Source organism: Anastrepha obliqua, chromosome 2 (assembly GCF_027943255.1).
Source record: "Anastrepha obliqua isolate idAnaObli1 chromosome 2, idAnaObli1_1.0, whole genome shotgun sequence".
NCBI classification, from domain to species: domain Eukaryota; kingdom Metazoa; phylum Arthropoda; class Insecta; order Diptera; family Tephritidae; genus Anastrepha; species Anastrepha obliqua.
This window is the reverse complement of record NC_072893.1, coordinates 13783364-13807176: the sequence shown is the minus strand read 5'-3', so window position 1 is coordinate 13807176 and position 23813 is coordinate 13783364. Positions and strand designations below refer to the sequence as shown.

Here is a 23813-nt window from a genome sequence, read left to right as displayed (position 1 = left end):
GAACCAGGCAGCTGGAGTATACAAACAGACAAGCAATGGAACGCGTGAAGTTCAAAATAAAGATTTTCACCACCCGAAATAACTTCTTTTTATTTAGTAAAAAAATTATTGAAAAACGAAATTGGATGATTAATTTTGCTCCATCTTGCATATAAAATTCACAATGAAGGTCCGAAAATGCTGTCTTGAGGTACTTTAGAACCAGAGAAAAATGTAAAATTATTCCCCACAAAATAAATTAAATTAATATAGCGTCACCTTGTATATAGAGGAAAAGAGCAACATCGTGCTGTAAGTCAAAATAAAGATTTTCATCACTCAAAATTATTTTTTGGAATTCGGTAAAAAAGTTATTTAATAACAAAATTAGATGATTATTTTTGTGCCACCTTGTATATATGTAAATGCACAATGGACCCTCATTGCTAAATGCTGCCTTGAGGTACTTCAGAGCCAGAGAAAAATGTGAAATTATTCCCCACGAAATAAATGAAGAGGCATTGTATGATTATTAATTTTGCACCACCTTGTATATGAGGAAAATGTACAACACCGTCTATGAGTCAAAATAAAGAATTTTATCACTTAAAATTACTTATTTTTATTTAGTAAAAAAATTATTCAAAAACCAAATCGGATGATTAATATTACGCAACCTTGTATAGGTATGTAGGAATGTGCAACAGCGCTTTGTAAGTCACAAAAAAGATTTCCACCGTTCAAAATTATAATTTTTTATTTACCAAAAAATAATTCAAAAGCAAATTATTCAAATCAATCAAATTGATTGGACAATTTTAATAATTTCAATATTATTTTTATGTAGACCCATTTATGAAATTTTTTTATCTCTCTTTAAAATTTTGGCCGCGATTGTGCCGTAATTCGGTCATCCAATTTTGAATGGCTCGCTGGCGGACTTCGATCCGTGTCTCGTGAATAACTTTAGTTGTTGTTGGTTTATCCACAAAGCGTTTAGAATTTGCATACCGCCACAAATAAAATCCAAAGGTGTGAAACACTGGTCCGAGACGAGAGATAAATTTCGCACCCAAACGAGGACGCAGTAAATCCTTTGCTTCACGGGCTATATGGCAAGTAGCACTGTCTTGTGGGAACCAAATGTTGTGGAGATCCCGAGCGCACACACACAATTTACAATTTCCGCCATCAAAAAGTTGTTTATCATGGCGCGATAAACGTTAGCTTGGCGCTAATCTCGTCTTTGAAGAAATATGGACCGATGATCACTCCAGCCCAATGGCTGTTCTTGAATGGCCTCGGGTTGTTTTTCGGACCAAATACGGCAATTTGCTTATTGACACAGCTATTAAGCCAAAAATGGGTTCGCTGAACAAAATTCGAATGAACACAATTCACAGAGCGCCAATTTTCGTACGATTTGTAAACATTGTTGAGGTGTAAGTAAGCCTTTCCATGATGAAATGTCAATGAATACTGGAAAAATTATGTATTTAGTTTGACAGCACGCGTGAGCTGTCAAAAAAACCCTACTGAAAAAAGTACCTCCAGTCTGATCACCCTTTATAATATATATTATATATTGCCAAATTAGTTCACAACTAAGAAATATTGTACAAGCATAAAACACAAAAGCTACCTTGAATGCTTTCGTTTTTTATTTCGTTAACTGCAGCAACGGTAACTAGGGGCTGTTGTTCAGTAGTGCATACCTCTATATCATTGTAATAAAAATTAAAATCAAATAAACTTTCTAACGATTTCGGCACGAATGTTTGCCCGGTCAATAATCTGCAGCTTACTTTTCAGATAACCCCACAAAAGAAGTCCGGGGGGCTAAGTCAGGTGATTTGGGGGCCCCGGGAATTTTCGTTGCAGAAATTCAGTTATTGCATTTGCAGTGTGGCATGGCGCACCGTTTTGTTGAAACCAGTAACCGTCTAAACCTTTCACACGTATTTTGCGGGCAGACATAATGAGATATCGATATCGGTTTCCATCAACCATTTCGTTTTCTCGGAAAAAATATGGCCCGATGATGGTTTGGCGCAAATGCCGGTCCAATGCCGCTCCCTATATTTCTCAAAACCTTTACCTAATTCTCAATGTCAATTGATTAATTAAATGACCTTCGACTTCCCAAATTAAACAACCACGTTCTCCCGCTCTCATTGAAAGTTAGGTATCTTGGAGTGATACTTGACTCCAAACTCCTTTGGAAGCTACGCATTGAAAATCGGGTAAAGGAAGACAGTATAGCCCTGTTCGGTAAAAAATGGGGACTCAAGCCACAGGTCGTGCTGTGGATGTACAACGTAGTGGTTTTGCCAATTTTAACCTATGGATGCCTGGTTTGGTGGAAAGCTCTTCGGAAGGGCTATAATATAACTAAACTGGGGAGGGTGCAAAGGACTGCATGCATTGGCATCACCGGAGTATGTAAAAATTGCCCCAGTACTGCCCTGAATGTCGTTTTGCACTTACTTCCCATCGACTTTTCCGTCATTTCCATCGCAGCTTAAAGTGCAATCAGGTTAAAGGAGATTGGCCTCTGGAGACAATCTCTCAAGGGAAATGGTAGAACTTCGGACAGATTTCTCTATCTGCAAACTAGAGTTTGAGGGTCGTGCCAGGGCAATCTTTCCAAATAGGCAGGATTGGATCAAGGAGAAAATCTGCACCGAAGTTTGCACCTCTGTCTTCACTGACAGCTTCCAGATAGAATCGGGAGTCGGAGCGGGGGTTTTCTCTAAATCAGCCCATTTATCTATCTCCTTTAAACTGCAAAACACTGCCAGTGTTTTTCAAGCAGAAGTCTTCGCGATCTTGCAAGCATACAAAATGCTTAGGGAACGACGGAGAGAGGGAGATATTAACATTTTCTCCGATAGTCAAGCAGCGATCAAAGCTCTGACGACACCATGGTGCCGAACGAAACTGGTAAGCTCCTGTAAGGAGGAGATCAAAGCTCTTGGGTGTGCAGGTAAAATATTTTGATCTGGGTTCCAGGACACAGAAACATAGAGGGAGATGAAATTGTTGATGAGCTTGCCAGAAAGGGGACTGAAATGGCCTCAGAGACCTCCTACCTGGTCATCGGCATCCCCCTGACAGTTGATAAAGGGAAGCTGCAGAAATTATTTTTCAGAAAATCGCAGAAAAGATGGAGCTCCTTTTCTTCATGTGCTATTTCTAAAACCCTTTGGCCTCAATACGATATCTGAAGCACTCAGAAAGTTCTTTGGACTCCTCACCATTCAATTTCCAAACTCATAGCTATGTTTACCGATCACTGGACGATCGGCACGCACGCGGAAAAGCTCGGATTACCATTTAACCCCCATTGCAGAAGCGGTGGGGACCCTTCAGAGAAGGAGACTATTGAGCACTTTCTCTGTAAATGTCCGGGTTTGACAGCTAGAAGACTAAGGTCACTGGGTGCTCCTTTCTTCGACAGCCTGGGGCCATGCACCAGGCTAAATCCAATCAATCCTCTCCATTATATCAACAGCTCTGGCTGGCTGTAGATATCTGCCTGTTAGAGGTCTCATAATGGTGTCAAAAATCGCTTTAGTGCTACTTGAGGAGTGCTAGGCTTACCTACCTACCTACCTGCATAATAGAGGAAGTTTTTCGTTAGTCTCTTTCCTATGTGATGCATGAATGTTAGTATCTGGCTCCGTTTCTGATCTCTTTCTGTGGAGTAAAATTAATTTGAATGAGCTTTACAGAGTTTTGTGACATTTTGTTCTGTTGCACGTTGTCACTACTTGCAAGGCCATAAGTAGCTTTAATGCCAGAAATAATGAAATACTCTTCGACTTTCCGAAAAACTCTTTTTTCATTGAATATTTCGGTTACTAAATTTAGTTTAGCCACGATTCAAATCATTATTACGTACTAATCTGGCTATTTAATTTATCTTTTTAATTTCTTATTTAATTCCAGTTCATTTAATTTAAATTTGATTATTTGTGCATAGTTCTAATTCCAATTCATTTAAAACATCTCATGAAATCTAGATTGAAAATATAATTTTCTTTTAACAACTGATTGCATTTGAAAATAAATAGTTTTTTGAGCGTTTCCTTACACTAAGCCTGATTAAATGAACACAAAATATGATTCGTTAGCTTATCTGCTAGCCAAACAAAGAGTATAAAAGCGCGCGTTGCTAAAATTATATATGGGAAGCTTTACTTAGCTTTTGAATGGAGCTTTATAATAAGCAAAAGTTGTCATTTCTATCATGGGATATTTTATAAGAAATTGAAAAAAAAATGAATAAAATGTCTTGGGGATTCTTCTCGAAAGTTTATAACTTTGATTCAGATGACTTCGGCTAATTTTCTTCATCATCATTAGCACTACAGTCTTGTGCAGACCATGGAATCTGGAAATACGTGGTTTCTTACAGACTATATAGAACTACAGACTTAGGGAACTTGGGAGCGACCTTTTTTCCGATAGTCAAGACACGGCCAAGGCTCTGACGACGCCATGTTGCAGATCCAAACTGGTCAACTCCTGTACGAAGGAGATCAAATCTCTTGGGTGTACAGGCGACATTTCTCTGATCTGTGTTCCAGGACATAGGAGCATAGAGGGAGATGAAATTGCTAATGAACTTGCCAGAAAGAGGTCGACTGAATTGGTCTCAGAGATCCCTTGCCCGGTCATCGACATCTGGCTAATGAGGAGTATACATCCGCAGGTAGGGGAAAATAATATATCCGCAGAAAGGCATACCTGTCGTAAGAGCCGACTAAAATCCGGCACGAGAGGAAGAGGTTCGGCTCAAAAGGCTTCTTGTACCCTAAATACCTCGAGCGGCAGGGCTGTAAAGCTCATCAAAATCGAGTACAGTATACTGTAAAAATTATTCGGATTAAAGAGTCTAATGGCTAGTGAAAGTAGTATTCTATCAGCTCAGAATAGGAGGGCCGATAGATTAATGCTACAACCGCCTCCGTCTCGTTAAACAGTGGCTGGTCTTCAAGAACGTTCGATGCTACGTCTCCATTAAGTTGATGGTACAGTTTCAGTTGAAATAGTGCCATTCAATAGTGTCTGATTTTGGCTCTAAACACAAGCTCCCATAAGAACTCGTGCCAACCATCGCGTGGCCTCCCTGAACTTGCACAGATAACCACGGGAATTGCTTTTAAGACAGCTGTACATCGTGCGGAAATAGCGGCTTGAAGCGGAGACCCAATAATACAAAATGGAAATTAAAGAACAACAAGAACAGTAACAAAAAAGATAAAGAAAACGCCTATTGGAGAAGGGTGTTCAAAAAAGGGCAGCAGAGTACTACAATCTCCGATACTGAGCACACCTCAACCATCAAAAAAGACAAAGGAGGCTTCCGAAGAGAGGCTTACAAAAACGGTATTATAAACCCTATTAAGAACAGCAAAGCAGCCAACACAATGCATATATACAGGAACCGGCACCAACTTCAGACCGCTCGTGCCCGTGCTTCAACTGTCTGTTAGTGAGCTCGAGCACCTTAAGGGGTTATAGGTACACCTTGTGTTGGACTAAATAATGGAAAATTTTGTATGGCATATTCTAAAAGTAGGTACTTCATCTTAGAAATATAAATTCAAAAAATCATAAAGATCGAAGCACTAGAACTAAATAAAGTGCACGCAAAACTTTAGACGCGATTATCTCGAAGTCGTGTTTTTTGAAAATTACCGTAGCGGTGATCATTATTTATCAAAAACTATTTGCATAAACTTTTTTTAATTATTCGAAGTTATAACCTCGTGAATCTGAACGGTTCACTTTTTATAAATATTTGCATAGTTCGCTGGAATTAATTTTTTTTTTAATTTTTCAACCCCTCAAAAATCGTTTTTTTGGTGCAAAGCGGTTTTCATATCGAGAAAATTTTTTTTGGTAAATAAACCGTTCAGATTCACTAAAAAACATTTTTCTACAATAATCATTTAATTTTTTTGATTTCAGTTGAGCTGCTCATGCGCTACCGTGATCACCGCAAGCCTGTTCTAAGAAACGGCGTTTCGGGGGAGGGGCGATATCAACAATAAATAATAATAATATTCTTCGAGAGTTACCCTTCAGTATGATATATGCTGACAGACCGATTATACCCGCCACAGGGTAACCCGCCTCTGTAACCGCAGATGGACGCTCTCCAATCAAGGTAAATGCGAAATATTATCGGGAACGTATTCTGAAGGTTACTTTGAAGCTGTGGGCAAACAAACATTTCGGGGGCAGACCATGGACGTTTCAACAGGATTCGGCACCGTCTCACAAAGCTCGAGAGAACCAAGAATGGCTAAAAAACAACGTTCCGAAATTCATAACGTCCACACAATGGTTCTTAAGCTCAAGAGGCGCGAATTCGATGGATTATTTGTTGAAATTTTTTTACCAAACTACTATTTTTTCGAGCGATTATTCCCCCCAAAAAATCACGAATTTTGCGATAAGTTGTTCTTAAAGAACTTATTATGAAAAAGTTTCTTCTTCAATATTTGTACGAAGTGCCATTCAATAAAATTTAAATAAAAGCTCTGCAAAATCGTATCAAATTGCATTAGTAAAACCAGTTTCAAATTAATATTTGGAGGGAGAATGAAATAGTTAAAAACTTCGAATTATTTGCATAATCGCATTCAGAGTTTGTTATACATTTGTTGCATACACTTTTCGAAAGTAATTTTTTGAAAAACTAATATTCACACATTCCCCTGTCAAAAGCCTCTACTTGAAAAGATTCAAACAAACATTGTTTCGGGTTGTATTAGAAAAAGAAATCCATAATTTTAATTTTTTATTTTGCGCAAATGGCTTAGGGTCGACATTTAGCTCCTGAGCGATGCTACAACTACTAAAATGCGGATGAACTTCGATTATTTCTAAGATTGCATCGACATTTTAGACATTTCCCTTAACATCAAAATTGCCTGAAAGGAATCGACGAAACCAAAAGTGCACGTAATTGGCTATTACACTACCGGCACCTTAAACACAATTCAACATTTCAGCGGCCTGAATTACATTTTCGCCTTTATCAAAGAAAAACTGTAAAAAGTAACGAATTTTCTCTTGTTGGCTTTAATTCTTACTACCCTGTAACTCACAACTGAATGGAACAAACAAAAAACAGCAAAAGAAGTGTTTTAATGTGAAATGTCACCTTGACAACGAGCATAAACTTTAAATTGTTTGATGGATACTTTACGAGATATCGGTAATTATCTACCGAGAAAACAATAGATTTCTTTTTCCGCAAACTAATATTTCGATTTCGGCAACTATTCCTTAGCGGGTGTCTATTTTAGTGGGTATTTGTGTCTGTGCTTTTGGTCTAAAAGAGCTTTTCATAATGAAATACCCAGCTAACAGAAAGCGCCAAATTTGTATTTCTTAACAGAAATTTTACTGTAGTTGCGCTGTTAAATGCCCGCATGTGATGCTGATGTCATTAACATTGCTTGTGATCATGCGATCACTGTTAAACTCTCATACATGTAAGTATGTACTTTATATATCTGTATCAACGGCTCATGTGTTTTCACACTCACATACACACATACATACTAATGTAAGCACAAAAAGCGCCACAATGCCGAACAGCAGCCCACAGAACAAGCTAGAGCTCCAAATAGAATCGTTTCAGTTGGTATTCAGAGCTGTTTGAGAATTGTTGTGCAGATCGGTCAACGCACAAACGAGAGGCGTATAACAAGTTCGTACAAAAACACAAAAACAAAAAGCCCAAACCTAACAAAAATAATTCGATATATGTATGAATATTCGCAGACTGAAGAAATGCGGTGTATGTATGTAAAAGTATTTATGTAGATATATATAAGAAAGAAAAATTGTGCACGTACGTATGTATGTATGTATGCATATACTCTTCAAATATATGTACATGCGAGTAAAGCGACGGTAGAAGGCGCTGAATGAAACAAAGTATTCATTCGTAAGATGTGCAAAAGATGTGCGATACAGACAGACAGACGGGTTGAAAAAAAAACAAAAATTACAATAAGAGCAAAGAAAGCGATCTTGCAGATGCGGCAATCGGGTTTGAGAACTGTTGCAAATTTTCTATCTTTTGCTTGAATTAAAGTTCGCTCGCACTTGTTTATACCGGTATTTCGGTTCGAATGCAAAACGAAGGAGTAAAAATCAAATTAAAGAAAAATCGAATGCAAACGAATAATGCGGATATTTCAACTGAAAAGCACAAAATATTAATACACAAAGCCGCATAAAGTAGAGCGCAGCGCAGTTGAGCGGACGTGCACGACCAGGCGAAAGGTGTTGAAAATATTTGACTTTTAAATGCAAATTCCTTTCAAAGAGTAACTAAAATAATTATCATTGAAAAGTGATTGTTGCTAATTACTTTTAGCTACACAACAAAGCACACACTCACACACATGCAGGCGGCGAATTTCAACGCTAAGCGATTACTACTTTCACGTGCTCGATGCGTACATTAAAATACTGACGATAAGTGTTTACATGCCAAAAGGTCACGTGCTCTCGAGCTATTAATTCAAGCGTTCAAACATAAAGCGAGGCACCCGCTAATGCCAGTCGGCAGTTAATTTCTAATTACGTGACTTTCGCATAATTTTCGTAGGTCGCTTACTTTCGATTTCAAGCTAACTACTAACAACACAAAGAGACAACGGTTGTGGTGGCGATTTTCAACTCTCATTACCCCTAAAATTGCTGAAGCCAGAGAGCAGAAGGGGGAAATTGCGCATAGAAGTGCAAGTAAATTGTGTGTGAAGGTACGAAGAGTGAGCAAAAGCAGTGTGCAATCAACATAAGCATAACAACAACTACAACAAACGAGGGAGCCGGCGACTGTAGTGTAATGGTGAAACCGCTGTTGGATTACTTTTATCAATACGTTTTTGATTGGCTGGACTATTGGCGATTTCAGTGTAGCTGCAGTGGCAATTGCAGTCGTAATAGCAATAGCAACTACAGCAACAAGTACGATTTGCGGCGATATAGCACAGCAAGGCAAGTGACTGCAACAAGGCGCCTGCACCTCCTCATAGGCGAACGTATGTAACTAAGTGTGGGTGATGAACAGCGGAACGGCTAATTCTGTACGCATATTTGAATGCACAACACATAGAATTAATTAAGAAGAAGCAATAAGAGCAACACAAACAACAACGAAAGCCGAAGTGGAAAAGGGGAAATTGAAGCAAAATAAATAGAAAAGAAAATCAGCAAGCAGCCGCGTGCAGTAAAAAAACAACAAATAAATACAAAAATATAAATTTAGAAAAGAAAAATAAGGCGAATAGATACGTGAGTACTTGTGAAAATAGGCACATTCCTGATAAGCGAATAGCGTAGCAAAGGTAGCAAAAATAAAAAATAAAAATACATAAGAACCAGTAGTAAAACTAATAAACAGCTAAAGCTTAACACACACGAGTACATGCGAGAAAAAGTAGAACAACCGCACGCGAGTAGGAAAAATTGCTGAAAAAAGTGTCAAACGCGAGTGTGTCGCAGTAGCAGAAAAAAAAAACAAAAAAATTGCATTTCATTTACATGTCGCAGCCAGCAAATAGTAGAGGCAGCAGCACCAGTAGCTACACATTTCGCGTCAAGATCATCAACATTTGCACTCATTTTTCGCGCCTATCACAAGCGCCAAGGGGTGCATTAACCTGCAAGCGACGAGTGGGAGAAAACACCGCCAAAGCAGTATAAAGAAAGTAAAAATATTTTTTTAAATAACTACGCGCACGCCAAAAATCTGAGCATTTCTAGAACACTTCAGGCGAAAACTTTCTAAATTCCTCTTTGCGTTTCTACTAACGCAAATAATCGACGACACCAAACGATCTCAAAAGCCTACAACGAAGCACACACTGACCTAGCGCAACGCTTACTGTAGTGTGTAGCAATTAAAAACAGCAACAACAGCAACTAGTGCGTTAAGAATAGTGCAGCTTTTTTGAAAAAGAAAAATAAACTCACTTTTTTTTCTAAATTTAATCAAGTTCTGTGATTCTGGCAAAAGTGGAACTTCATTAATACTAAAAGAAATATATATATTTTTTTTGAGTTAGATGTGCTCAATTCTTATAAATACTCGTAAATAGAAAAAAAAAATTTTTAAACTCATAATTACATAAAAAAAATTGTAAAAAAAAAGTAATATTGCAAATTTATCGATTTCGTCGAAAAAAGAAAATTCATTCAACTCAGCGTTCAACAGCGTCGCTTTTGAAATCCCAAGTATTTTACTCATTCAGCATCAACCAGAAAGCAGTTCTTCCGAAGGATATCAAAGTGAGTAATATTTTTATATTATTTGTGCGTACACTCATACTTATATGTATGTGTACTTATATGTATGTGTGTTACAATGTTAGTTAGTTGAATAAGTAAGTCAAATAAATATATAAATATAGCGATTTTTAATGGAGAAAATTTTTCATAGCTCGCAATCGTCTGTCGAGGGGAGACAGTTTTTGGAAAAAATTCAAAAACATTTTTTTTTTTAGTTTTTTTTATTTAAATTTTTATTATTTAAAAAAATTTTTTTTTTTTTGTGATTGTGATTGATTCGAGTTTTTATAACCTGATCCAATGAATACCAGGCAAGATCAGTAAAAACGAGAGCAAAATGAAAAATATGCAATAAATATAATATACATATCGCACCCTAAATACAAAAGGGTCACAACTCAAAATACTAAGATTTTCAGGAGAGACGAAAAACGTTTTATGTAAAAATTATTGTAATATTTAAAGAAAATATTGTTCCATCATGAAAATATACAACATTGAAGAAGGTTCTACTATATTTTTTTCAATTTTATATTAATATATGTTTGCGAAAATAAAACAAAATTTTGATTTATGACTCTTTAACTGAAATTTTTTCGATTAACTAGTGATATTATCTTAAGTTTTGCCTTTTTAACTGATAAAATGTTTTAATTTTATAAGTTTCCTAACCTAGTTGAACTCACTTTGTACAACTAAAGAGGCACAATGCAAAATAATATACCACGAAATTTATCACTTTTTACAGTTATAGAGGCAGAACTCAAAATAAAACTCTTTATGTGTAATAAAAGTAATCAGCTGTTCTTGAGCCCATTAACGCAACTAAAAATAATTCTCTTTAGTTGATCGTGCGAAAGCAACACACTTGACATAAAAATAGACATAACTGTATTTTTCCAGTTAAAGAAGATAGTTATGTGAACGAAATATTTGCAGCAGTTAGAAATGTGTACTCTGAATTAAAATAATAAAACTCAGTTTTGGAAAATTTTGAGTATATTTGAGTGTATTTAGGGTGCGATATGATCAATCTAGTCGCAGTGCATAAAGGCTTTAGCCTAACGCGTACAATCCTTACCATTAACATTCAAAAACCAAGTGGGATGATTAATTTTGCGCCACCTTGTGTACTGAACTAAGAAAAGTTCGAATATTGTGCGCTCCTCAGTAGTGCAAGGAATCGAACCAGCTGCTCAGGAGGGAACCTTTGTATGTATTTATTGCAGGCAAAGTGGCCTGTAAGTGCCACACAGAGTAATCTGAGGCCCTTTTTGTCCAAGGTTAGGGCAGATTTTGCTTTGTTGGTACCTGAACTTTAGGTACTTTTTGGAGTGATTAAGGCCGTTAGTGCTGTTCCAGTATTTCCTGTGTTTTATTTGGATCCATTTTTTTGGTGTCCTGTTTTTTTTGTTTTGCTAAAGCTGAAAAATAGGGTTGGTCCAATAAATGCTCCTTCCGCCCCTACTTTGGCTTAAAAGCCTGCCTCCTCGTTTTCTTCGTTTGACTGATGGACATTTTATTTTAACCCTTACACGCCCTACTACTTGTCTTTTTGTTTACTTCAGCTGTTTAGTTCTTAAGTGTCAAATTAGATTGACGTACGACTTCATGTACAAAAATTATAAATCTTCCGATGGAGTGATTAATTTTGTGCCACCTCGTCTAATAGTGAAGTGTATCTTTAACTAAGGTATCAGAATACCTGAGAAATTCCAAAAAGACAAACTCAAAAGATGAGGGACTTAATTGAGAATTATCTCAGAAATTAAGTGCAACTAATCAGGATCACCCCCGAGACTTATAATTCCCATAATTTAAACGGATTATGGGATTTTAATCAGAAATAACTGCGCCGGTAATCTGGATTAACGACACCGGCGGTCAATGCTATTACATAAATTATCCACAGAAATACGAAGAGGCTTATGCGACATACATATGTGGTTGTTGTTGTTGTTGAAGTGGCTGAGTATTTCCACTAAAATAATCCTAATTAGTGACCAGCACCGTTTTACTACCACTGTCCTCGTATAATGATGTCCTTTCTTTTTTGCTTCTGAGACAGATCCATTTTGTGAGATCCAAGTATAGCAGCAAATTCTTTATCTCGATGTCTGAGATCTCATTAATTTGCTGTAAGAGGATTAAGTAAGGTAAGGCTTACCGAAAGAGCGAAATTGTGCCCTAGCTAGCCCTGGACATTCACATAAGTAGTGGAAAAGACTTTCCTTCACTCCTTCGGCTTCACAGCTTCTGCAGATGGGATCAAAGGGGAGGTTGAGTCTGGCAGCATGATCACCCACCTTCCAATGACGTGTAAGGGTTGCAGTGATGCGTTAAATGTTAGGTCGACTTAACAGGTAACTAGTCCTTTGGTTTTTGTACGATAGCCCAGTGTTTTTTGCTGTAATACATGAAGTTAATTGCTTCCACTTTCTTTCGTCTGAAGCATGATAGTGTGAGGCAATGGATGCTTTTATTGTGTTGAGTGGGGTAGAGACTGCCAACGCCTCTGCTATGTCTAGTGTCGAACCTTTTCTTGCTAGCTCATCCGCTATCTCATTACCCCGTATGTGCTTATGACCGTGAACCCATACCAGAGTAATTTCACTGTAAGACTAGTTTGGATGAAATAGAGTTGGAGTCTAAGGCCTTGACAGTTGCTTGACTGTCTGAAAAGATAGCTACTTTTGCACCAACTTCCTTGTAGAGTTTTAGTGATTTGCATGCTTCCCTGATCGCTAAAAGTTCTGCCTGGAACACATTGGCATAGTCAGGAAGTCGAATTGACTGAGATAGGTTGAGCGACTCCGAATGGAAGCCAGCTCCCACACCACAGTTCATCTTAGAACCGTCAGTGTTTCCTTTTCTTTGCTCCATTCGGCTCTCCGTGGAAAACGTACCGTAAAGTCTTTCCTTCCCCAAAAAAATCCAAATATATACTTATCTTTTCTTTTAATAATAACTAAGAACAATTTTGCGTATAAAAATGGACAAGAACTGATCTAGAAAAACGGCCAGACACGGGCATGTTTTTTAGCCATACTTTCAGAATATATATATGTATATACAATATGTAAGTAGATATTGCTAATGTGTGCACACGTCCGTCAGCCGATGTTATTGAAAATAACGACGTACTTGGCGGCTGAATCTAAGACTTGCGCGACTACTTGGCACTCACAGAAGATGAAGTCTCAGTTACAAGTGGCGCATTTGGCCTCTAAAAAGGTCAGTACAACTCCCTGTTATGCAATACTGTGGTCAAAATACCGAAAAGAAGTTTCTATGCACAAAACAGACTGCTTCTTTCGATCCCCCCGCCGAGCTGAAAATCAGTAATTCAATAGCTGCAGACGAAATGATGCGCAGTCTTTCAGCAATCGGTTTTTGCTTTTGCGCCGACTGCGACTGATGAATTCTCAGAAGCATAAATTGAAGTAGCAGCAAAAACAGAAAAAATATTAGAAGTTTTTAAACAATGCTGAAAATCAACTATGTATAAGTACATAAATATATACATATATACATAAGGTGCGTTTCATAATCATAAGACACCTTTGGTATACAATTTTTGAACTACCATAAGCTCGTTTTTACTTTCCCGAGTAGCTTTTATTTGGCGTGATTTTAACAGTTATAGACTTAAGACTTCCATCAATTGTTTCTGGTGCTGTTCTACTGCTTACTCTATTTTGTAGAGCCATTATCTTTTTACAAGACGCTGCACTTTTGCTAGTCTTTTCGGCGTTTCATAATAATAAGACACTAGTCAAAAATAAGCTGCTGAACAGATAGAATGGATGAACATGTTTTGGATGACTTTAATTATAATTTTATTCGATTAAACTTAAAATGCCGAGGGGTTCAATATTATCACAAGAGGAGCGTGGAAAAATTTTGGGATACATAGATTCAGGATTCAATCAAATTAATTGCAAAAGAGCAGGCAGAAGTCGTTGTATTATTCTGAGTTTTTTACGGAGTCCTGAGAATTACAACATTTTGAAGCCCGTTGCAAGAAAATAATCACTATCAAGTCGAGAACAACGAGCAACCATAAGAAAAGCTTCTAACTCGACTAAGTCTTGCGCCAACTTGGCCGCTGTTGTTCAAAATGAGGTTTCAGAAGCGACAGTTTGGCGCACATTACAGAGGTGCAATCATTTAATATGATCAAAAATAAGAAAAGGACGTCATCTTTTGCCACGCACAAGCTGACGCGTCTTCAGTTTGCAGAAAAACACCTAGACACCAACTGGGCCACAGTAAAATACTTGGAATATTTTTAATGTTTCCCAATTTCATATTATTTTTTAGAAAGGTTATATTTTCGGATGCAAAAAAAGGAACCTTGATGGACCCGATGGTTTTTAAAAATATTAGAGAGATTTGCGCAAGAACCCCCTCTTATTTTCAAAGCGCAACTTCGGTGGGGGTTCTGTTATGGTTTAGGGTGCATTTACGGGTTTGGGGTACATAGTAAGCAGCACTTCATATACAGTTTACATCATCGCGAATGAATAGTGGGGACCACAGAAATGTTTTGAAAAATAGTCTTCTTCCTTTTATTCAGGATAATCGGGAAGTGTCTTTCGTTTTTCAGCAAGACAACGCCCGAATCCACATAAGCAGGAAAACAAGGCAGTTTTTGATCGATTGGTCCATGGAAACTATGGACTGGCCGGCATGTTCTCCGGATCTAAACCCAATAGAAAACATTTGAGGTATATTAGTCAAAATAGTTTACGCCAACAATCGCCAATTTGACAAACCCAACGCGCTTAAAGCGGCAATTAAGGCAGAATGCGATTCTCTAGATGTAAATTCACTTAAAAAGTTAGCAGAATCGATGAAAATAGGGTTATTTTGTGACGCTAAAGCAAATGGTGCTTCCATAGAATACTAAAATATTCTAGACAACAGAAAAAAAAATTCGAAAAAGTATACTTTTGCTAAACGATCACTTTAATTAAACAGTGTCTTAATATTTTGAAACGCCTGGAAATAAGTTGTTGTTATGTACTAAAAAAAGTTCTAAATTCTGTAATGATACTTTAATCGATGTATACAATTTATACTTTTCTCTGAAATCTATTAATTTTGATTATGAAACGCACCTTGGTAACGGGAAAATACCTTAAAACTATCAACATCAACATCGTGGAAAATACTCTCAGACCTTCGTTTTATTTTCTATGCTGACGTCACTAAAATGTCAAATTCGCCAAGAAGAAATTAGCGGTTTACGGATAGCGCCACCTTAGTATTCTCTATTCTCGAGACTTTAAAGTCTTCAAAACTCTTGTATTCTTCAATAAATATAAATACAGATGCTTACAGATACATATATTTATGCAAAGAATGGGATTTGAACGATATAATCGACACGATTTTATTATTTTCATCATTGTTGTTGAGGAGAAAAAGTCCAAAGTTCATACGAAAACAAATACAGCAGGACGGCTTGTTTTTGGAAAATGTTCAAATATACTTAAAAATAAAACTCAAAAATAAATAAAAATGTACGTACACACACATGCTTAATTTTGAGTGGAAAATACCAGCAACATAAAAGAACATAAAATTACATAAAAAGCGAAAATACGCGAAAAGAATGGAAATGTAGAAAAACTGTCGGTGGCATAAAGTAAAAACACAAAATGCCAAAGCAAATGTGCTGAAACGAGACTTGTAGACGTATTCGTTCTGCGCCAAAGACATCTGCTAAAACATTTTGTTACATGTGGCTCTTTCGCTTGGTTCACGGTTACAAAACAGTTCAGATGTGTTTATGTAAGTTTATAGAAGAAAAAAAAAGAATATTTCTTGTTACGCAGTGACCTTCACGCAGACCAGCATCTGAACTTTAAAAAAAATAAATTTGTGTACATTTTGATGTCAAATACTGAATTGATAAATAATTATTTTGTGACAAACCCATCGAAATCAATTTGTTTTAATTATTGTACTTTGATAAAATAATAAAATTCGTGCCTCGCCATGTCTACGCAAACTCGACGCAGCAATTCAACCATTTCTTTTCAATGGGTCATTTGCTGCTCGTATTTTGCAACTAGAGCTTGATTGCTACTTTCATTCTCTTTTAGATCTTAGCACAGTGCAGTCTGAAGTAATGAAAGTGCACACTAGGCGATTTTGGAAGCGTTGCCACCCATGCAACCAGTGGCAATCAGCGCAATGATTTCACCACTAATTGCAATCGCTTGCTGCTATTCGAATAGGAATAGAATCACACACCAAATCAAATGCACCAATATGTATGTATATAAGGTGCGTTTCATAATCATAAGACACCCTTAATTTTTCAAAGTATTTTAATTTATAGATTTCAGAGGAAAATACAAATTTTACACATGGATTAAAGTAACTAAAGTTATCGAACTTATTTTTCTGTCGTCTAAAATATTTTAGTATTCTATGGTGCTTTGTCGACACAAAATAACCTTTTTTTCATCGATTCTTCTAACTTTTAAAGTAAATTTATATCTAGAGAAGCCCATTCTGCCTTAATTGCCGCTTTAAGCTCCTTGGTGTTGTCAAATTGGCGAGTGGCGATTGTTGGCGTAAACTCTTCTAACTAATATACCCCAAATATTTTCTATTGGGTTTAGATCCGGAGAACATGCCGGCTAGTCCATAGTTTCTATGGAACAATCGATCAAAAACTGCCTTGTTTCCCTGCTTACGTGGATTCGGGCGTTGTCTTGCTGAAAAACGAAGGGTACTTCCCGATTATCCTGAATAAAAGGAAGAAGACTATTTTTCAAAACATTTTTGTAGCCCCCACTATTCATTCGCGCTGATGAAAACTGCATATCAAGAATTGCTGCCGATGTAAATTCACCCCAAACGATAACAGAACCTCCAGCGAAGTTACGCTTGGAAAATAAGAGGGGGCTCTTGCACCAATCTCTCCACTAATTTAAAAGCCATCGGGTCCATCAAGGTTCCATTTGTTTTCATCCGAAAATGTAAACTTTCTAAAAAATAATATAAAATGGGCACCATTAAAAATAGTCCAAATACCTTAGTGTGCCCCAGTTGGTGTCTAGGTGTTTTTCTGCAAACTGAAGACGCGCCAGCTTGTGCATGGCAAAAGATGGGTACTTTTCTTATTTATGGTAATTTTAAATGATTGCACCTCTGTAATGTGCACCAAACTATTGCTTTTGAAACCTTATTTTGAACAACAGCGGCCAAGTTGGCGCAAGACTTAGTCGAGTTAGAAGCTTTTCTTATGATTGCTCGCTGTTCTCGACTTGATAGTGATCATTTTCTTCCAACGGTCTTCAAAATGTTGTAATTCTCAGGACTCCGTACAAAATTCCGGATAATATAACGACTTCTGCCTGTTTTTTGCCCTTAATTTGATTGCCAAGCCTGAATCTATGTAGCCCAAAATTTGTCCACGCTTCTCGGCATTTTAAGTTTAATTGAATAATATTATAATTAAAGTCATCCAAAACAACAATCACCCCCTTCTATCTCTTCAGCAGCTTATTTTCGACTAGTGTCTTATTTTTATGAAACGCCGAAAAGACTAGCAAGAGTGCAGCGTCTACAAAATAGAGTGAGCTTTAACACCGGAAACAATTGATGGAAGTCTTAAGTCTATAACTGTTAAATGGACGCCAAATAAAAGTTACTCTGGAAAGTAAAAGCGAGCTTATTGTTAGTCAAAAATTGTTTAACAAAGGTGTTTTGTGGTTATGAAACGCACCTTACTATGGCAATGTCATCCACCTATGCTATTAGCTTGGGGGCTTACCCATCAAATTCTTCAGTATCCTGTTAATCACTGGTAGCCATAGGAGTGGTGATAGCACACAGCTTTGGGGGATGCCCCTGCTCAGTACTCTAACTAACCTCGCTTCGTTCCATTCCGCCCTTATTCTTCTGCGACCTAATAGATTTTTTATCCACCAATATATACCCAGCGTCTTTAAACTATTCACTATTTTATTAAAGTAAAACAAATCTTTGTACCTCCTTTTACTTTCTCTTATTTTTCCTCCTTCTTTCGATCATTTACTTTCCATGCTAAGTTCACGAGTCTGAGATGACGCAATCTTGTATTCTATCATTTTTGAGATCAAGTAAAGTTAATAGTTTTATTCAATAGTTCATAAGATTTGACAAAAAAATGTTGTCACGTGTAGAAAACATCATGCAACTCACAAAAGAAAAGTACAGAAACTGCAAAAAAATGCTTAACGAATCTTTTTTGATGGCCTTTGCTGTGGAACTCTAATTGGCTTATGCAAAAACATTTAGTTTACAGATGCACACATTTACTTATGTTTGTGTGTATGTAGATATATTTTCAAAAATAATGAAATCATGTGCTTCTCCTTTAGAAATAAAAACAGCTGTCTAGTATTCAGTTAAAATTTGAGCTCTCTTCACTGCACGAGCGTCTCTTTCTACACTTCAATCGCTCGAACTCGTTTGTATGTCCATATGTATGTCAAAATTATTAAATTCTTGTGAGTTGAACCTTTAAATTAATAAATTTATTGCATGGAACGAAGGAATTGTCAATTCTATTTAAACTCTAAATTTGATCAGAAAATCTCAAGTTTCACTATCACAAAATAGGCGAATATTTCACCGAGTAAATTATGAGAGGCATCGTGGGGGCGCAGATGCGCACTGATAGGCGGATTGGTGACTGGTACCTTTCCATTGTACTAACGACCAAATGCACCCGGCTTATATGGTCTGTCTGCGTACCATGAGGCGGTCTGTCTTGTGGGCGAAGGACGACTTTTTGAATGTCTTGTCCCATATTCCTTCAGAATTTGTAGGTATGAGGCTTTTGGGAAAACAAAGTAGGATCAGTTTGAAAGCAATGCTCTGGACGATGTGCATGTAGCCTGAGCTATTGCTAGGGAATTGCCTTTTGTTTTGCTAGCTGATGTAGGGTTCAAAATGCATTCGCACTTACAGCGACCGTCGTACTATAAGTACTACTACACACACGTCTTACATATGTATGCACATACTTCCATTGTAATATTTCGATGTATTGTGAAATAAAAATCTCCCACTTACCCCTTGTATATATTAAATATCTGTATGTATACTATCGTAATTACTAGGCGCCTATTAACCTATCTGTCAGCACCACTTTCCGATTACCTCTTAAAACTAAAAGCTACGAACTCAAATTTATACAAACAAAATGACTTATTTGAGCAAGTAAACAAAAAACTTAGATTTTCTGAGAAATTAAATTCAAACTTGATTTTGTATGAAGCGAATATCACCAGAACTAACACCGATCAGGTGTAATTACGATTTCAATATAAACCGCTTTTTGCAAATAACAAAAACGTAAAAAAAATTTCAATCAATAAAAATCAATTTTCCGCGAAATCTGAACAACAAGCAGATTCTACGAAAATCGGAGGCTGTAAGGAAAAGTAGTGTAAATATTTAAGAGGGCACTTACCCACACTAAGTATACGTTTTCATATGATATGTACAGATATACTAAGTTATTTTTGCTACTTTAGAGTTGCTTTTACTAAACATTGAAACCTAATGAAATTTTTTGAGTTACTGCTGGCTTTTTGGAATAAATAAAATTGCTTCAGCAAACATTGTTTTTCAAACGGAAAATATATAATAATATATTTGTATATATAACATATGTATAAAATATACATATATATTTGTGTGTGTGAACGTATTTCTTGTATATATTTACTCGCATAAATAAACATATCCATTTAGTTCCCGGAAACGGCTCAACTGATTTGTTTAAAGTCTTAAATTTATTGGAGGTTTGCACTGCGACCTCATGGCCTTTTGTGCTCATGAAGTCTTGAGAATATTTTGCTTTCTACGTTTACCTACATTGATGTTATACCTGAAATTGTTCTTATAAGGTTGCCACCTTTTTGCAGTTATTTAAATAGAACAATAAAAAAAATAATTCCATGCGACATCAGCTGAAAAATATTTTCAAATTGAATTCAAAAATATTTATTTTTGCACTCAGTTAATTCCTAATTTTTAACAACATTTTTTTATTTATTTTATTATTTAAAGAGTTAAAAGTCCAATCTTACATTTAATAGCTAAATAGCAAAAAAAATCTTGTAACTAATCTTTGCCTGAGTAGATGTTACCCTTGGAAATATTTGCATAAGGCTGCCACTTATTTAAAAAAAATAATATTTTAATAGTAAAAAATATCACAATATTAATATCAGATATAATGCATTTTGACAGTTTTAATACAAACATATTTTTGCATGGAGTTGCCACCTAATTACAAATTTTCTTTATTTGTATTAATTTCATTAAGAGTTAAAAAATCTATATAATATTCAGTGTTTAAAAAGCAAATAAAGATAGCAACAAGCCTTCCCTTAATGTACGTCACCCATGGAAATATTTGCATAAGGATGCCACCTTTTTGAAAATACCATATTTAAATATTAAATAAATAGCATATGTATGCATTTCGATAGTTTCAGTTCAATAATATTTTTACATGGAGTTGCCACCTAGATTGTTTTTCTTTGTTTGTGCTTATTTCATTATTTAAAGAGTTTAAAAGCCAATTTTGCATTTAATGTTTAAATAGCAAATAAAGCTGGTAACGAACCTGAGTAGATCTTAGCCTTGGATATATTTGCATAAGGCTGCCACCTTTTTGAAATAATACATTTAAATAGTAAATAAATATCACAACATGGTCTCGAGAGATGTATGATTACAAGGCAATATGGTTTTGAGAGTTTTAATAAGAAAATATTTTCGCGTGGAGTTGCCACCTAATTTTTATATTTTCTTTGTATGTTTCAATCATTTAAACAGTTAAAGACTAAGAAAACATTTAGTGTTTAAGTCGCAAATAAAGCTGGTAACGGTTATTCACCTGAGTAGATATTACCCTTGGGAATATATGAACAAAGCTGCCACCTATTTTAAATTATTGTATTTAAATATTAAACAAATACCAAAATACATTTCGATAGTTGCAACTAAATAACATTTTGCATGGAGTAGCCACCTAATTAATATTGTTTCTTTACTTGTATTTTTTTCACTATTTAAAAAGTTAAAATAACCGTACAATATTTAGTGTTTAAATAGCAAATAAAGAAAGGTGGCAACAAGTCTCCTTCTTAATAAAGGTAAGCCTTGGAAATATTTGCCTACGGTTGTCACCTTTTTTAAAGTATACCATTTAATTCATAACTAAATATCACAATGCGGTCATCAAAAGAATGCATTTGGATAGTTTTAATTCAAATATATGTGTGCATAGAGTTGCCACCTAATTCACTTTTCTTTTTGTTAAATATCACAATGTGGTCATCCCATGAATACACATTTTTGGAATTTGAATTAAAAAATATGTGGGTATGGAGTTGCTACCTAATTTTTTTGCAAATTTTTCTTAATTTAAAAAAATAATCTCTCTCGCATCTGTTGAGAGATATTTTAGACAACTTGAAATCAGAAAAAAAGTTCAGTTCATAGCAAATATAGATTACTTTGGAACAGCTCTAAGGGTAAAGAAAAGTTTGAAATTTACTAAAGTAAAAAGAATAAAATAAGGAAAGGAATAGCGGTAAATTTTTCATGCCCACCATGACCACGTCTACAGATAAAATCCGATAAACAGCCGATTCATGAATGCCTAACTATTGAGAACGTCGAGTTATCGATGGTGAAGGTTGTTCAGCGACATTTTGCGGTACAGCAAAAATATTTTTAACAGAACATCCAGTTTTTGGGCTACCAGTCCTTTTTCTATCATCGATAGAACCAGTTACTTGACATTTTTTCACCAAACTTTGAATTATCGACTCGTTCGCATAATTACTTCCACCAAAACAGTCACGAATTTTGCGATATGTTGTTCTTAAAGATCGACCATTTTCATAATACGTTTTAATAATTTGAAGCGTTGTTCTATAGTCAAAAGTTGTAGATCTGTTTACTTGAAGGTGATACAAAAAAGGTAGCTTCTAGAAATTATTCACTACTCATATCTCGGCGTCACCGAGCAGTCCAAGCAAATTTTTATCATGGAACAGTACACGCCACGCAAGCACTCCTAAATTGTTTTGAAATTTACATTCAACAAAAGAAGTCAATTGTGAAAACTCAACGTGCGTATAAAAAATTAAATAATGTGAAAAGTGCGCCTTCTAAGAACACCATTAAACGTTTGTACGAAAGGTTTTCGACTGGTGATGCTCTTTCTAATCCAAAGAGGCCAAATCAAAACCGACCAAGGCGTCGCCAAGGACATCCCAAAATCGCCGTTCTCAGCAGTTGGGCATTGCTCGGACCACTTTACAACGAATTATCCGCATTGATTTGCATTTATTCCCGTATAAGATTCAATTGACGCAAAGATTGTTGCCTGCGGACAAGCCTCGTCGATTGGAATGGGCCCGTCGAATATGGGCAACCCTGTACATATGTATATTATTCCATTACCTGTGGGTAATAGCTTTTCGAAATATTGTTATTTTAAAAGGTCAGTGATTGAAGATTTTCTTGCAAATAAATAATTCGTGCATTCAAAAACAATTTCCAAATTAACATCTTTAAAATTTCCTTTCACTAATACATTTTTTCACTTTGCTACTTAAATTATATACACATGTATTTACTTAAGTAACAACTTGATCACAGACACACATACATATGTATGTATGTATGTGACTATAAGTAGGAAATTAGAACGCTGTCATTTACATAGCGAAAGCGCACAAGCATTTGACTTTATTCTCGACAAGTTTTCTGCTAATGGCGTCAGATTATAAAAAATCACTTAACTGTCTTGAAAGCAGTTAAAATAACTTAATAAATAATCTAACGACTTACAAATATGCAGCGCAGTTACCAGCAATAAATCAATGTATTAGTAGTATAAGTAGGGAGGGACAACATGTGGATGTGTGTGTGCGTATAAGGAAATGGCAGTAGTTATTCAATCGCAGCATACCAATTCACATGACAGTTTATCAAGTCATTTAAAATTGGCATGCGGCTCATAAATTTGTAGTTAATGAATTTTTTATCGACCCAACAAAGCGCGTGAAACGTCAGTATGTATTTAAATATACCCATATGTACATGCAAATGTGTGTATGCGCACACAAGGGGATGCGAAAAAATTTAATTTCACATAAAACATATTCACATTTATGTGCATTAGGGTGGCCCAAAGAGGTGGCCCAGAGGTGGCTCATGAGTGGGATTTTCATATAAGCACTTCCCGCTTTCAAGCGCCGATCGTGTATTTTAGACGGTGCTTTTATCCGGAAGATGCATATATACCTTTTGTTGCTGTGTTGCTATGGTAATTTGCTACTGCCAAGATGCCAGGTCATTTACACATAATTGTGGATTGCCCTAATATTTTAATGGAGCATGAAATGGAATATATTTAAAAAAACGCACAGTCATTGCAAATTTTTCTTAGCAACATATTTAAGGTGTGGTCA

General features: G+C 36.1%; 1 protein-coding gene across 1 annotated transcript in view; it reads left to right on the top strand.

The window, feature by feature from the left end:
- Positions 1 to 10163: 10163 nt before the first annotated feature.
- The window catches only part of LOC129237240 (uncharacterized), a 94216-nt gene continuing 80566 nt past the window's right edge, over positions 10164 to 23813 (top strand). The window contains exon 1 of the mRNA XM_054871834.1: positions 10164 to 10305. The gene's annotated coding sequence lies outside the window, so the exon portion shown is untranslated. The remainder of the gene's footprint in view (positions 10306 to 23813) is intronic.